The sequence below is a fragment of the Bemisia tabaci genome, chromosome 10 (genome assembly GCF_918797505.1).
Source record: "Bemisia tabaci chromosome 10, PGI_BMITA_v3".
Taxonomy (NCBI): Eukaryota; Metazoa; Arthropoda; class Insecta; order Hemiptera; family Aleyrodidae; genus Bemisia; species Bemisia tabaci.
Genome location: NC_092802.1, coordinates 41,923,759 through 41,938,750, shown reverse-complemented (window position 1 = coordinate 41,938,750; position 14,992 = coordinate 41,923,759). Strand labels below are relative to the sequence as shown.

General features: G+C 41.8%; 1 protein-coding gene across 11 annotated transcripts in view; it reads left to right on the top strand.

The window, feature by feature from the left end:
- The window catches only part of TP53INP (Tumor protein p53 inducible nuclear protein), an 83,606-nt gene that overhangs the window by 43,865 nt on the left and 24,749 nt on the right, over nucleotides 1-14,992 (top strand). The window contains exon 1 of one of the 11 annotated variants that reach the window (XM_072305347.1): nucleotides 2,784-3,183. The exons of 9 other annotated variants lie outside the window; for them this stretch is intronic. The gene's annotated coding sequence lies outside the window, so the exon portion shown is untranslated. Of the gene's footprint in view, nucleotides 1-2,783; nucleotides 3,184-14,992 lie in introns of those variants that run through there. One more of the 11 variants, XM_072305346.1, reaches the window with a different exon arrangement.

Sequence of the window (14,992 nt, the reverse complement as noted above, 5' to 3'; positions counted from 1 at the left end):
AAAATTTGTGCAACTACCTTCATTTGTTTTTCTATAATGGGTTTGGGATGGTGGTTATGGATGAGATGAGGGAGTGCCAACTCCCTCATGACTTGTGGGAGGACCGAGTTTTGCGGCGGTAAGGCGTCGTAGAGCGCCAGAGAGCGCTGTGAGAGCGACTCTTATGCATAGTACATATATGGACCGAGTTTAATAGAAAGGAACCAAGCCACATCAGCTATTGCCAAGTTTAGCTGGGCAATTAAAGTTTTTACGAGAGAACGTTTGTTCGGATTTCTTTGCAAATTTTAGGGAATTTGCTTCGTACCATAGAGAAAATTCACTGAAATTCACAAGAAAATCTGCACAACTGTTTCTATGTAAAAAATTAAATTGCCCAATCAAATTTGGCAATAGCTGATGTGGCTTGGTTCCTTTCTGTTTAACGCGGTTCATATGTACGTATGGTTTGAGGTTTCGAGCAACGAATTTTGCCTGAAAACTGTTTTTAATTATGTCTTCTTAACCATCCGTCACATATTCAATTGTCAGGAAATTTAACCAAAATATGTCAGGAAAATCAGGGAAATGTCAGGAAATTTCATTCTCTAAATTTGTGGCAACATGTAGCTGTAAAGTTGATTTCATGAAATTTTGACATTTTTTAAAAATATTGGGAGTGCATTTAGGAGGCCAAGAAACTTCTGAAATGGTGGGTCGTTCTGGATTTGGACCTGTCACTAGTGTCGGGATCGTCCATCCTATATTCGCCTTCAATTTTACGTGTTTATGCCAAAAGGAACTATGTACATAGGGTTTGCGTGTAACATAGTTCCTTTTAGCGTAAATAAGTCCAATTTTACGTTATAGGCAACCAGAAAACGAAAAGTTCTCTATTCGTCGAAAAACCCACATTTATATATTAGCTCTAGGTTGTCCCTCCTCTACCCTTCCTCCCGGGGCGCTTAAATTGACTTGGTACCAATTTAAAATTTCATAAATCCGATTCCCAATTCAATTTTGGATTATTTCAGCGTGTTGTGCGTAATAATTCGATGAAAATACAAGCCTTTCACATAACGCTATTGTCACCGTGTTTAGTCGTACACTACTATAACTCGGTCAAGTGCTGCATTTTTCTCGGGATATTTAACAAATCAAGGATGCGAGCGAAGTTATCTCTTCCGAGCTTAATCAGCTTTCAAGTTTCAAGACAATTCTTCCTCGTGCGTCGACCTCTCAAGTTTTGCAAATTCTATTTCGGGATTTGTTGCGTCGCAGATTTCGAGCCCAGTTATCTCGCGGAATGTGCGCTCTCAATCACAATCGGAATATATTGAATTTTTCATCCCGCAATTAGACCAGATAACTTCTTCGATGAAAAGTTGAATCTGGTTCAGTGATCAACCCGAACCCGTGCAGCCAGGAAAAAATTAGGGGGAACATTAAGGTGATTCTATGTCTTAGGTCCTCAACAACATTCATTTCCTACTGGATACCACAAATTCCTCGTGATCTGTGATCGATTTTGTTGACATTGGTCCTTAGAGCCGGATGAATAGCCCGGTACGAACGGACCAATCAGGGAGCGGCTCGTGCATGGCACTACTCTCCCTGTGCAGGTGCTTTACCTTGAACCACGACCAGTTCGCTCCTCCAACGACCCACTTTCGGACCGCAGTTTTTTACGCATTTACAATCCCCCTCCCACAAACACCCCCCCCCCCCCACCTCCATCCTCCAAGCCTACGGACTCATCTCAGTTTTCGCGACTTCGCCATATTTCGCAATAAACGCTGGAGCAGGCATAAATCCGGCGACGTAAACACTATCCCACTAGTTTTACGCAGTATGTATACATAAGGATATCTGCGCTTCTATTTACTTCGTTTTTACTCTCATTTTCTTTATCTTCTTCTTTTCTTGTTCCCTTTCCCGTCTCATCCTCCTTTTTTTCTTAATTTTCTCTTTTTTGTAGTCCTTTTCCGTTCTTTCTTTTCTCTATAATTTTTCTTTTTCCCATCTCTTCTCCTTCATCTTCTTCTTTATTTTTCCCATCCTTTCTTAATTTTTTCTTAATTTTTCCAATCTTTTTTATTCTAATGTTTCCTTAATTTTTCTCCCTTTCGTAGTTTTTCCTCTCTCCTCTTTTCATCCTCATTGTTTTCTCTCTTTCATTATTCCTTCTTAATCGCTTCTTTTCTATCTCTTGTTTTCCTTGAGGCGTGAAAAACCGAAGTTCCTAAGGCACTACTACCACTACCACTACTACTACTACTACTACTACTACTACTACTACTACTACTACTACTACTACTACTACTACTACTACTACTACTACTACTACTACTACTACTTACGACTGCTACTACCACTACCACTACCTTCATTACACTCCTTCCGAGCCTTCTCATCTTCTTTTCTTCCTTTCATCCATCTGTTTTCCTTGTATTGCCTGTTCCCCCCTACGTCTCCTTCATTTTCCTCTCATCTGTTTCCCGAAAGACCGTTCACAAAATACGTAACACCCCTGGGTGAGAGGCCTCGAGGAGATGGCCACGCCACGGCTTTTGACTCCACGTGTCAAAGGCTGGAGACCCACGTTGCGGGAGCGTTAAGTGGGGTGGCAAAATCCAAAAAGCGTTAGGCATTTTATTAAGGAGCCCTCATCCTGCTCTCGTTCCCTTCACCGTCCTCTTCTCTTCATTCTCACTCACCGGCGACTCATCCCTCCCTTATGTTCCGGTGGCTTGGCGACTGATTTACGTCGCGACCGGGCAAAATTCGGTAAACACAATCCCTGGCGAATAATTACGCAGTATTTAGATTTACGCACGGGTATAAACAGAGGCTCGCGCGTCTGGCGTCTCTCTCGCGCGCGTCAGCGTTTCGGGGCTATCTCTTTCGGAATGACGACTCCAGGCCCGACTCGGCGCGATCATCGCGTCGTCAGTGCTTTGTTTTCGCCTGTCGCGTCTCAGTCGTGTCTAAACTCCACGTCTCCCGAGAGAGAAAGTTCTCGCAAGTTGTGTGTGCCCCCGTGTGTTTTGTGTTGTGTTGCGTCGCTTTACGCACGTGCGTCCCCCGTTGCCCGTTGTGTTGCGTCGCGTCGACGAACTTTCCAAGTGTCGATCGTTTCCAACTTTTGACGGTTTCCCCGTCGCGTCGAGATGATCTCGTGACGTTTCGTTCTGGATCGGAAAAGTAAGTCGGATTTGTGAGACTTCTCGTCTCCCGTCTTCGGGACGAACGCCGTATGAAATTTTGGACGTTGTCAGATTTTCTTCAGTAAAAAACGAATTAATTGGGAAAACTTAAAATCTTCTCTTCAAATTTTTTAGGCAATTTTTTTGCTCGCAATACGATCGACAAAAACTGAAAATTTCAAGGAAAAATAAGATAACGTTCCTCCAAAATACATGTTTTTCCGGGGAAAGTTGGCAACTCTCGAATGTTCATCTCTTGTCTTCCGTCCTCGGGACGAACGCCGTATGAGCTTTTGGACGTTGTCAGATTTTCTTCAATACAAAAAGATTAACTGGGAAAATTAAAAATATTTTCTTCAAATTTTGTTGACTATATTTTGCTCGCAATTCGATCCACAATATCAGAAAATTTCAAGGAAAAACATGATAACATTCCTCCTCAAAAATACACGGTTTTTTTTCGGGGAAAGTTGGCAACTCTCGAATGTTCATACGGCGTTTTCCCTGAGCACGGCAGGTGTCTTCCGTGACATTTCCCTGCTCCTCCTTACATATTTCCCTGTATTTTCTGACATCCCTCCGCTCTCTTTGTCGTCTCTTGTTTCCCCTGAACTTTCTCAGGCATCCCTGATATTTTCTGGCTTTTTTCAGTCCTTAGTCCCGTATCACACAAGGCCCGTTCACATGGGCTGCTTGGTTGGAAAGGTTCTCACACACGAAGGAATAGCTGCGGGCTGATTATTGAGATTCATAGACAAAGAAGACATAGGGAGTATGAAGCGATCCTATTGGTTGAGATGAGTGGTTCTTATAGGCTAAGGTAGAAAATGATGGACTAACTAAAGGGTCTCTTGTTGGTTGCCGTTAGTTAGTCTATTACCTGCCTCCTTTGTCCATTGCAATCACCCGATTTCACCAACAGGATCCTTCCACATTCTTTTTGTCTTCTTTGTCTATAGCTCTGTCTATCAATGTTAATAATCGACCCACTGCGAAGATAAATGAAAGACTGGACCCCCGAAGGAGGCAATCCGTTGTCAGCAAGTGACAAGCTGTCGGTGCGTCGCACAATGGATCGAGTCAATTAGAGAGGTCGGACATGAAATTTTTTACTACAACTGCAAATTTCGATGGTTAATCCGTCACATTTTAATTTTCAAAGGGTGATTTTAGATGAAAATTTTACGAGGAAACTGATGGAACCACTTTTAAAATCAAGGTTGCCACAGTCAGGGAATACCAGGAAAACCGGGAAATGTCAGGGAAAATGACGAAAATGTTGAAAGTGTCAGAGAAAAATCGTCAAGTCTCCTTTACTTGCTTTCTAGACTAGATTTGACGTTTCAAACAATAAATTTTGAGCGAAAACTATTTGAAATTATGTCTTTTCAACCATCTCGTATATTTTCAATTTTCAGGGAATTACTACTTCTTTATTTTCTTTATCGGGAACTATGGTCACTTACTTTCTTTCTTTTTCGCCCGGTGCAAATTTCGGTTGTCACTATTTAAACGATGGCCATTTCGGCTTCAGCAGAAGCCATCATCAGGTAATTTTTAAAAAAATTAACAACGAAAACAAAAACAAAAAACCGAAGCTAAAAACCCAAGTTAAAAATTCCGCGTATTATCGCCGGCGACGCGTCGCGATACTTTAGGGGATACTTTCAGGGAATTTTACCGAAATGTAACCGGGAAATGGAGGAAATGTCGGGAATTTCATTTTTTAACTTGTGCGGCAACCCTGAAAAATCTCAAAATTCTGTATGAATGGAGTTATAAGCTTTTAAAGTTTCCAGATTTTGTCCGACTCGATCCACTGCGCGTCGCGTCGTCGAAACGAAGCGCAATGAAATGAAAAAGAGGAGGCGGTCGGGTTCTGCGATCGATGTGGAGGTGACGAATGTCGCCAACCGAGCTCCAGCGAGTGGGATACCCGGGGGAGGGGGCAGCAGGGGGCATGGGGGGGGCGCAATTTATCCCCCCCCCCCCCACCTGGGCCCCGGGGTCAACGGAACCGCGGCCGACTATGTTTACGCGGCCCGAGTCGGGAAACATCTGTCGGGAACGGAGAAGCGGTATCTCCGGCCGGGAAGGAAAAATCCCCAGATTTCGATATGGATTGCATTTTGCAAAAAGGAACCACTTCTTTTGTCTTGGAGGAAAAACCCGATTATCCCTTAATAGTTTCTATTTTACTCGCTAAAAACTGTAAATTTAAGACAAAAATTACCATCTAAATTTCATAGTTTTTCACAATTTCCGCAATTTTATTGCAAAGGATGAAGTTGCACAATCTTAGCATCATTGCAATGCTAGTGGTTCCTTTTTGCAAAATGCAATCCATATGTCGAAGGCAATTGGATCATTTTGCAAAAAGGAAGCAAGATCATTCCAATGTAGCTAAGATTGTGCTATCATTCTTACCCCGCAAATGTAAACTGATTATCTAAACAGATTTTATCTTTATTCCCAATAAACTATAAATTCACGACGGAAATTACCTCGGTAAATTTAATTTTTTTCATAATTAAAGTAATTTTATTGCAAAGATTGTAAGTTGCACAATCCCAGCAACGTTGGAATGCTCTTGGTTCCTTTTTGCAAAAAGCAATCCAATTAGTCAAATCTCGCATTTTACTAAGTGCCTTGGCCGGTAGTCAATTTTTGACAATTTACGGAATTCTGTAATATGGCGAAGATTTTACGGGTTTTCAATATTTTAGGAAGAATAACTCTTCAAATCCGCGAACTCTCCTTGTTTTTCCTTTTCAAATGCCTCTCGTACATTTTTAAAAAAATGCTAAAATTTTAAAACTTCTATGTTATATGACGTGCTGAAAGTTTCATGATATATGTGCATTCGGGATCTTGAATCGTTTAAAATACTATTGTATGCTGCATGTTTTTACAGAGAATTCTTTCTCACAGGAGCTACGAATTATTTTGTCTACCCTGGTAAAAATTGGCAATAGAATCTGTGTTCCAAAATACCATAGACCTACAGCGGACTGGAAGATTTCCAATAGCTTCTACAGACGGCTACACGATTTCTTATAGCCTTTTATAGCCGATGGCGACTAAGCAACAGCCAGGCGATAAAGTGTATGCTAAACGTTACTTATAAAGGATGCTAGGATTTAGTGAGTTTTTGGACTACTGCTCTCTTTTTGGGCCGTAGTATCTTGCTTTATTTTGCAAGGAAAGCTCCGTACTTTTGATGGATGCCTGTCATTCCTAATATTTTAGAGCGCCTTCAGTTTCGTATGATACTGTGCAATACGTCTGGTGTGAAATAGTTGCTTCAAGCGCCGTGGCACGCTGCGGTGCGGCAGGCGGGCAGCCAGCGCGGAACGCGCATTGGCGCCTACAAACCTAACTGGGATACTTCACGCGTTGCGCAATGCGTGAAGTATTCCTGTTAGGTTTGTAGGCGCCAGTGCGTCACCGCTCCGCTTTGTGTTAGGCTCCAATATTTAATCTGGCGGAGTCAGCGTTATTCAACTAATGATTTTGAAATGTTTGCACATCCATCATTGTTCTCATTTTAATTGATGAAAAAAAATTTGTATTGAAGGAAAATATAATGTGTGTTTTGTAAATATTAAGGTGGTTCCGTATCAAACTTAATGATTTCCAAAGCACACGAATTTCTACACAATTTCTTACAGCCTTTTATAATCGATGACGAAAAAGCAACAGCCAGGCGATAAAGTGTAAAGCCCGGCGATAGGAACTATAGCCCGGCTGCATAATTTTTTATCGCTTCGCATAGCCCGGCCGTATGATTTTCTCCGCATTCTACAGCCAGCTATATGATTTTCTGCAGCCTTCTTTAGCCGGCTATAAGAATTCCTATGGTATTTTGAAACGCTGCTCTTGTCGCCAATTTTTACCAGGGTATAATCAGGGTGAAAAATCAAAATTTCAGCCTAAATAAGAATATTTGACTATTTGCCTAGGCATTTGACAAAATGCCTGATTTGACTATTTGCCTTTGACGGATACAAACCCTATATCATGGTGCATAGGACTCAGAGTATCTGCTACCAGGAAAACCCAAGGAAACCGAGGGAATGTGACGTTGAACTAGGAATTTTGGCTTTTTCCAGAGTCAGGCTGTATAGAAAATTTCCGAGCAACGTTTCAAAGATATCAGTGTCGTCGAAGAGGGAGAAATCCAAGTAAACATGATCAAAGGTCAGGGAATTCAAAAATGTTAGAGGAAGAGCAAAAATATTTAGGGAAAATCAGGGAATTGGGAAATGAAGAAATCATGGAATCCCTGTTGTTTTTCCAGTGGAAAGTTTATCTTTTTGAACATTATTCAGCCCAAAGTTTTCTCAGAATAGAGTTGTGTGGTAGTGAAGTTAGAGAGGAAATTGGTAGAAATAGGTAGAATAGGTAAAAGAAAAAGAGAAAGAGAGTAAAAGAAGAGAATAGGTAAATAGGTAGAATAGAGAAATAGGTAGCCTTCCTAAGTCGTCAGCAATCGGAACCTCGATAGAGTGATTGTGTCACATCTTTGTGAGGAATGAGTTGTAAAGAGGTATTTTATGCCACCTATCAGGGAAATAAAACCACAAGCAATTTGAAAGTCGAAATAACGTAGAAACCTTGCACCGGGAAAACCGGAAATCAGCAGGGAATGAAAAATTTCACTGAAAATCAGGGGAGTTGTTGCAGACTTTGAGAACCTTTTCTTCTGCCGTTTAGAGCCGTATCGTTTTCAATATTGCGAAAATTTTAATTATCTAATGTTATTAAGGGTTATGTTATTGCACCCGAGTCGCCATTATTGGCCTCTTGAAGAAGAAGGGCATATTTGTTTCTTCAAATCATCATAATAATAGATGAGCCTTCATTGGCAAGATAAATTGAACACCAGGAACACTTTTGAAATCGAACATTTGAATACGCGTCCAGAAGCGGATCCAGCAATTTGACAACACCGGATTTCCTCCATTTAAACCTGTTAAATAATCGATTCATGTCTGAGCACTCGGCCCTTACAAGAATCGACACATTTCCATAGGCCTAAATAGGGAAAAAACAATGATGCCAATTTGCTGGATCCGCTAATGTGTGCGCCGAAGAATCGGCTGAGAGATAGAGCAGGAGTTACGATTGAAAACCGTAGCGCCTGCAATTGCGTGTGCATACATCACGCACATCCCTCAAGGACGAATAGTTGTATCACAGCCCCTGGATCCCCGATTCCCCGTAGCGCGTTACGTGATTGATGAAGGCTCCTGGCTCCCACTCGAGTCCCCCTTTATAGTGAGAGTTAAGACAACGCGGCTCATGGATGTTATTTATTTATTTTATTTTCGCACATTAAAGCCCCATTATTGGAGCTATGGCACAATTCAAGGAACAGCAGGAATTACAATATACAATAATTAAAAATATAAATCATAATTGTAAAATGTTAAATTAAGTGGTGGCTGGTAGAATGCTATTCATGTCACGAACGGGATTAAAGATTACACAAATTGAACGTTTTTTGTAATCTTTGATCAACCCATTCCCGAGTTCCTATCTCCGTTCCCTCTCTCATTCCATTTGTTCCTTGCCGCATCCCCAAATGACCCGGTCCATTCCAGTTTATAATCTCTGCAATTGGTGAAACTGTAATCTATTCCTGTTTGCCACACTGTGAATGCCTAAAATACGGGAACCTCATGGTTCAGTTAGTTACACGGTCAAATTGAGCCATCAAATTGGGCCTCTCATCAGGGTTGCAACTTTTCGTGAAAAATACAATTTTGAAATTTCACGTGAAATATATCATGAAATTTCAGAAATTTGTGAAAAATATGGAAAAATACCAGCTCCTTTTCATGTTTCGCAAAACGTAAAAATTGTGACTGTCTTCTATTTTTGTGTTATTGAGCGCGGGTTACATACTCTAACCCCTGAAAAATATGAAATTTTTCACAGTCTCGTTAAATTTCGTGAAATTTTTCACGGAAATTTCCAATCTTTCATATATTTCATTTCACGCGTTCAACCCTGCCTCTCATTGGTGGCATCCTTACCTCAGGTCTTTTTCCACCAATCGGAGCTTCAGTTTGGTGTCTCAATTTGATCGTGAAACTGAACCTAATCAGAAATGAATCTAAGTAATAAGGGACTCAAGCTCCTTCGTGAGGCGAATCCGAGCGGTGGAAAAGTCGAGTGGATAATACTACAGCCCCGCGATTTTCCATTTTCATGGACCCGGGTTCGGAAGGTCGTCCGCTGACGGCAACGCAGGCGCGCGCGCGAGTCGTGACGTCACACGGCTCCTGTTCCTGCTCGCTGCTCGCACCAGCTCCACTCGCTCGAGGAGCAGGTTCCTTTGCTCCCCTTCTCCCTCCCACGCAACCCCCCCCCCCGTTGGGGAGGGGCGATGGGGGGGGGGGGGGGCTTGGCGCAACCGCCCGCGCGTGCTGCACCGGGCATCGCGGAAGCTCCACTTGGCTCCGACTCGTGGATCGCGATGGCTTTGCATCTGCCGGCCAGCGTTGCCGCACTCCCCGATAATCCCTCGATTCTCCCCGGGGTGATTCTTGATATTTACTATAGACAAAGCGATAGACCAAGGCGACGGAGAGAAAATCCAGCCGTCCTTTTTGTTGGAACGGGTGGTTGCAATGCGCACAGGAGCTGAGGTCGCTTCGTAGCAGCCTGGCTATTGCTATTTATGGACGAAGCTATAAACAAAATGAAAAACAACTTAATCGCCCAAAATTTACAAAGTAAAATAACAACTTAATTTGGGGAAAAGGCTACAAAAAAAAAAACAAAAAAAAAAAAAAAAAAAAAAAAATAAATTAACAGAGGATGAACAAAAATGCTATAGACGAAGGTGATGAAGGGAAAATTGAGCTATCCTGTTGGTCTTGGTTGTTACGGGGAAGGGGGGGGGTGGGGGTTGCCGGGCGTAGGAGCTACGTGATGGGACTGATTAACGACAAACCACGAGGGACCTTCCAGTTGGCCCTTCATTTCTCCCCTTAGTCCCCAACGCTCGTTTTAACCAATAGTATCGAGCCATTTTCCTGCTCTTTCCTGCTCTCTTCATTGGAATTTTAGATTTCTTCCAAAAATCCTCTTCTGCGGGCTGGTTGTTGCATTAATTGGACATATTTATGCTAAAAGGAGCTATGTCGTAGGATTTGCGTGGAGCATAGTTCCTTTTAGCATGAATACGTCTAATTGATAGACGAAGCGATAAAAGAAAATACAAAATATACATGTAAATAATTTTAAAAAAAATGATTTAAAAAAATAGGTAGTCAAGTACATCTTTTAAAATTGCAAATACTGCGCATAAAAATTATAATTATCGCGTGCATTGCACCAGGATCCGGCAACCGCGAGAGTTTTGGGGGGCGGGGGGGGGGGGGGGGGGGCGAAATACGGCTACGCTGAGCGTGGACCGGGCTCCCGCGGCGGTGACTCGTTCCTTCGCGTTTGACATTGACACAGTTCCCCCCTCTGCTCCCCCTCCTTGCGTGCCCCCCGTGTCCCCCGGCCCCCTGGAGCCTTAGTCCCCGTGTGCGAAATCGAGTCGGCTCAGCTGATGCGCCGTTGCCGTCATCGCCCGCCCAGATACGCAATTATTCTTCCCAGGAAGAATTACATGAGCTCGGGTGTTACCGAGGTCTTACATATAAATCGTATTCGATACATCGAAACAGGTGAGATTGTATCGATATCGATTGGTTCAACACGTAAGCACAGCCTCAAAGTCAATTCAGTAATCAGAGGGAACGGGTTTTTTCGATCACTCAAAAAAAAAAAAAAAAAAAAAAAAAATTGTGATAGATTTTCGATTCCCATGAGAACTAAAAGGCAATTAACCCTTTGTGACCCGGTGTCCTTCTCAGTGGACAAATCTTCTTTTATTTTTCCTGGCCGCTATATTAATTCTTTGACCATTTATCTTGTTTGTACACCTCAATAGACATCAGATCTATCCAAAAACATTTTTTTCACCGCTATCTGGCGATATTAGATGGAACTAATAAATATTCAAAGTCGCCAACTTAGGAAAAATACCTTGAGTGCGGACTTGGTCGGGTTTTTATTTTTTTTCAGTCCTTTACACCTGCTTTTGGACGGAAAAAAACATGTTTCCATCAGAAGGATGAGTTAGGAGGTCTGTAAAAAATAAAACCAATTAATAACAATGTTTAGTTTTCTCAGAAAACAGCATTTAATGTATGTCCATTAGAATGGACATCAGGTGAATAACCAACATGGATTTTGTCAATATTTTTTTGTTATTTCCTTTGCATCACTGATTTCGGCACTTGTAAGAGGGGATTTCAATCAACCAATGAGAGTTCTTTCCAGGGACAACAACACATTTTTCCCTCCTAACCTGTTAGTTCGCTAATTTCATGTGTTTACCTGCGTGCAGAGGTCCGTTCAATCGCGTATTAAACTCTTTTAAAAATCGACCTCGAAAGGTTTTGAGCTCTAAATGCCTTCTTAATACACCCATAAACATGTTCTGAAAATTTCAAGTGTAGGCACCAAGAATTATGGCTTTGCAAGATCGTGATATATTTGAGTTGCTGGGGACACAGTGTAAGTGAGAAGAGACCGAACGCGACCACCAACCGTGAAAATCAAGAAAGGCAAATATGTCATTTTGAGCATTTTTCTCCAAGCTGCATGCTTTCTGTAAGTTTACTTTTGCATCTTCTCACTATTTCTTCTCTTTTATATGCAAAAAAGTAAAAAAAATTGACTTCTGAAATTTATGGCTATATGTGGTTCTGGTTCTGTTGTCCTTTCTAATGGACATGCTCGTTTCTCACATAATAAATAGGAAAAAAAATTTTAAAAAATATGTTTTCCATTATTTAGGCCCCAAAGAGTAAGAAAACACAAAAAAAAAAATTTTTCCACGCCCCCCTGATTTTCAGGTCACAAAGGGTTAAAAGTGAAATTGTTAGATATGTTCTCATTTTCAGCTTTTTCAACTTAAATCCTGAAAGTTTAGTTTGAGGTTATGTCCTTTTGCTACGAACCGAACGATACGTTACGAAAAAGAGCTGTAAGTGCATTCTAGGATGAGTTCGAGACATAAAAGAGTATGTGCCAACCATGGCTCACCACAGATGCAATTACGGCTCTTTTCCGTAAGCAGGGTGTCTACAAGTCCGGAAATAGTACTGATTTTTAGGGGCGGTCCGGAAGTACTGAAAGACTACAGAATTCCGCAAAGTGGTCCGGACTCTTTTCATTTTTTTGCCGCAATTTGAGCGGGAGATTCAAATTTTCTAAATTCGTCGAATTTCGCCACTTGGAGGTAGCCAGGGACAATCTTTTCCAGAGACCCTACTTTGCTATCTTGCTTACGGTGCAAAAGCGGGGTGTCTACAAGTCCGGAATTTCCGGAGAGTCCAGAAGTAGTACTGATTTTTCAAGGGCGCTCCGGAAGTACTGAAAAAGTGCGGATATTCCGTTAAAAGGCACGGAATTTTTTTCATTTTTTGTCTTTTTTGTCGTAATTTGAGCGAGAGATTCGAATGTTTAAAAGTTTTCGAATTTCGTCAAATGAAGGTACTGAAAAATTACTGAATTTTTCTGTCGAGGAGGTACTGAATTTCTTGGGACCGTGCTGAAAAAATACTGATTCTTGGCCAGTCTGTTTCAGTACAAATAGACACGGACCCTGGTAAGACGGGAGTTTAATTTGCGAGACTCGATTCGAATAGGTACTTTGTTAGGATATCACAACGATTCCCTTGTTGTAGTACACGTTTTGTTGGCTCGGAGCCAAGCGCAGCACTGCCGACGAGGCGGAATTTTCAACGTCGGGAGCGCGGATCCAATCTCCAACTGCGGATTCGTAAAACGCGGGAACGATGCAGAAATCGCTCGTCGTACGTTGATTATCGACGCAGAGACCATTAACCCCCGACCAGAGCAGTGGCACAGTCGGCGCATATGTCATTGTGTCACCCGCTCTTACTGCGCCGTTGCAGTGCTTTGTTCCTCACAACAGCACTCTCCACCGAAGTACTAAAATCAATAGTAGTAAAATAGTAAGGAAGAAAGCAGACGGCTTGCTTTGATTTGAACATGCCCTCCCCCCTCTTTTTTTAAGTGGTCAGGGTGTCTACAAGTCCGAAAATATTGCTGATTTTTCAAGCGCGGTCCGGAAGTACTGAAAAAGTGCGGAAATTCCGCAAGAAGGTCCGGAATTTTTTTCATTTTTTTTTTTGGTCATTTTTATCGCAATTAGAGCGAGAAATTCAAATTTTTGAAATTTTTTGAATTTCGTCAATTTGAGGTACTGAACAAGTACTGAATTTTTACCGTTGAGGAGGTACTGAAAATCTTGGGAATGTACCGAAAAAGTACTGTAAAAGTACTGATTTTTGGCCAGCCTGTTTTAGCAGACACCCTGGAATTGCAATCTTAGTAAGAATATCTGACACAAAATGACTATTTGCCTGCGAGAGATCGATTGTTTAATAAATTCTGTGAGAATCTCGGAGAATGCAGTAGTGACGTCTCGAGCGACAAGTTGTCGTTAAAAAGCGATTAAGAAATTTGCGCGTTATTGGACCAGTCACTGTTTTAGTCGAAAGGGTTATGCGCAGGAGACAAAAGAGATTAACTCGCAGTGGAAAATTCTAGTATTTTCCTACCTCAGCATTACTTCAGGGCGATCATCTCGTCCCAAGAATCCTTTATGTATAATTTACTCTCCGTGTAATTTGTATCTTTTATCGGTTTTGTCCAATTCGCTACGTATACTTAAGTCTGTCAGAAACTGTAAGTATCTCAAAAAACTTTCTGCGGTTTTTTGTTTGACTTTAACCCTGATCAGATTAAGTAAGGGATGTTGTTTCTAGCCCGATCACTGCTGACCCAAGTGAATGAGAGAACTTGTGAATTTATTTCTTCAATTTTCCGTTGTTTTTAATAACCCAAGGGACAGAAACCTATGTACACTTAAAATTCCTCAAAGGAGACTCTGAATGTTCAAAAAATTTCGCGGATCTCCTCTCTGGGTCCCTGTTCCGCTTCATAGCGCCCCCTCTTGGGACCACTCATGACCGGATGTCTAAATTAATCTCACGGCAGGAAAAACAAAATTCATAAATTCGGCACTGACGCGTGAAATGATTCTTACGGTAACTCACGACACCGGAAAAGAGTGCAAACCGATCACAATACAATCATGAGCACCAAAATACAATTCAATCGGACGTATTTATGCTAAAGGGAACTATATGCATAGGGTTTGGTCGGAACATAGTTCCTTTTTGCATAAACGTGTCCGATTTCGTTTCGTTGACCAGCGGATTGGGTGCCGGTGACTGTGCTGAAATAACGCGAGCGTGCCTTGTCAACGCTTTGAAATTCGAATTGCGTTTTCGAGCACCGTTGAATCGCACGCGTGTACCGATGACGTCATGCCGCGCCGCGCATTCCGCCGAAATTTGACGGATTTCATCGAAATCTGCCCGACTGCAGTTCACGTTACCTCAATTCCTCCCAAAGACAATATATTTTAGAGACTCCGCTCTAACAATCAATGTAACGACAATGTAATCGGTTGAGGTCTAAGTTGGATTCGGAGGCAAGGCTGCCGTGCTAAAGAAAAACGCCCCATGAACATTCGGGAGTTGCCCAATTTCCTTCGATAAAATGTTTATTTTTGAGAAAAGTTATGAGTATTTTTCCGAGAAATTTTCGAGAACTGTGGGTAAGATTGCGAACAAACTTTTCTGAAAAATTGGAAGAAGAATGTTTACAACTCTGGTAAAAAACACATTGGATCTAGAGTCCAG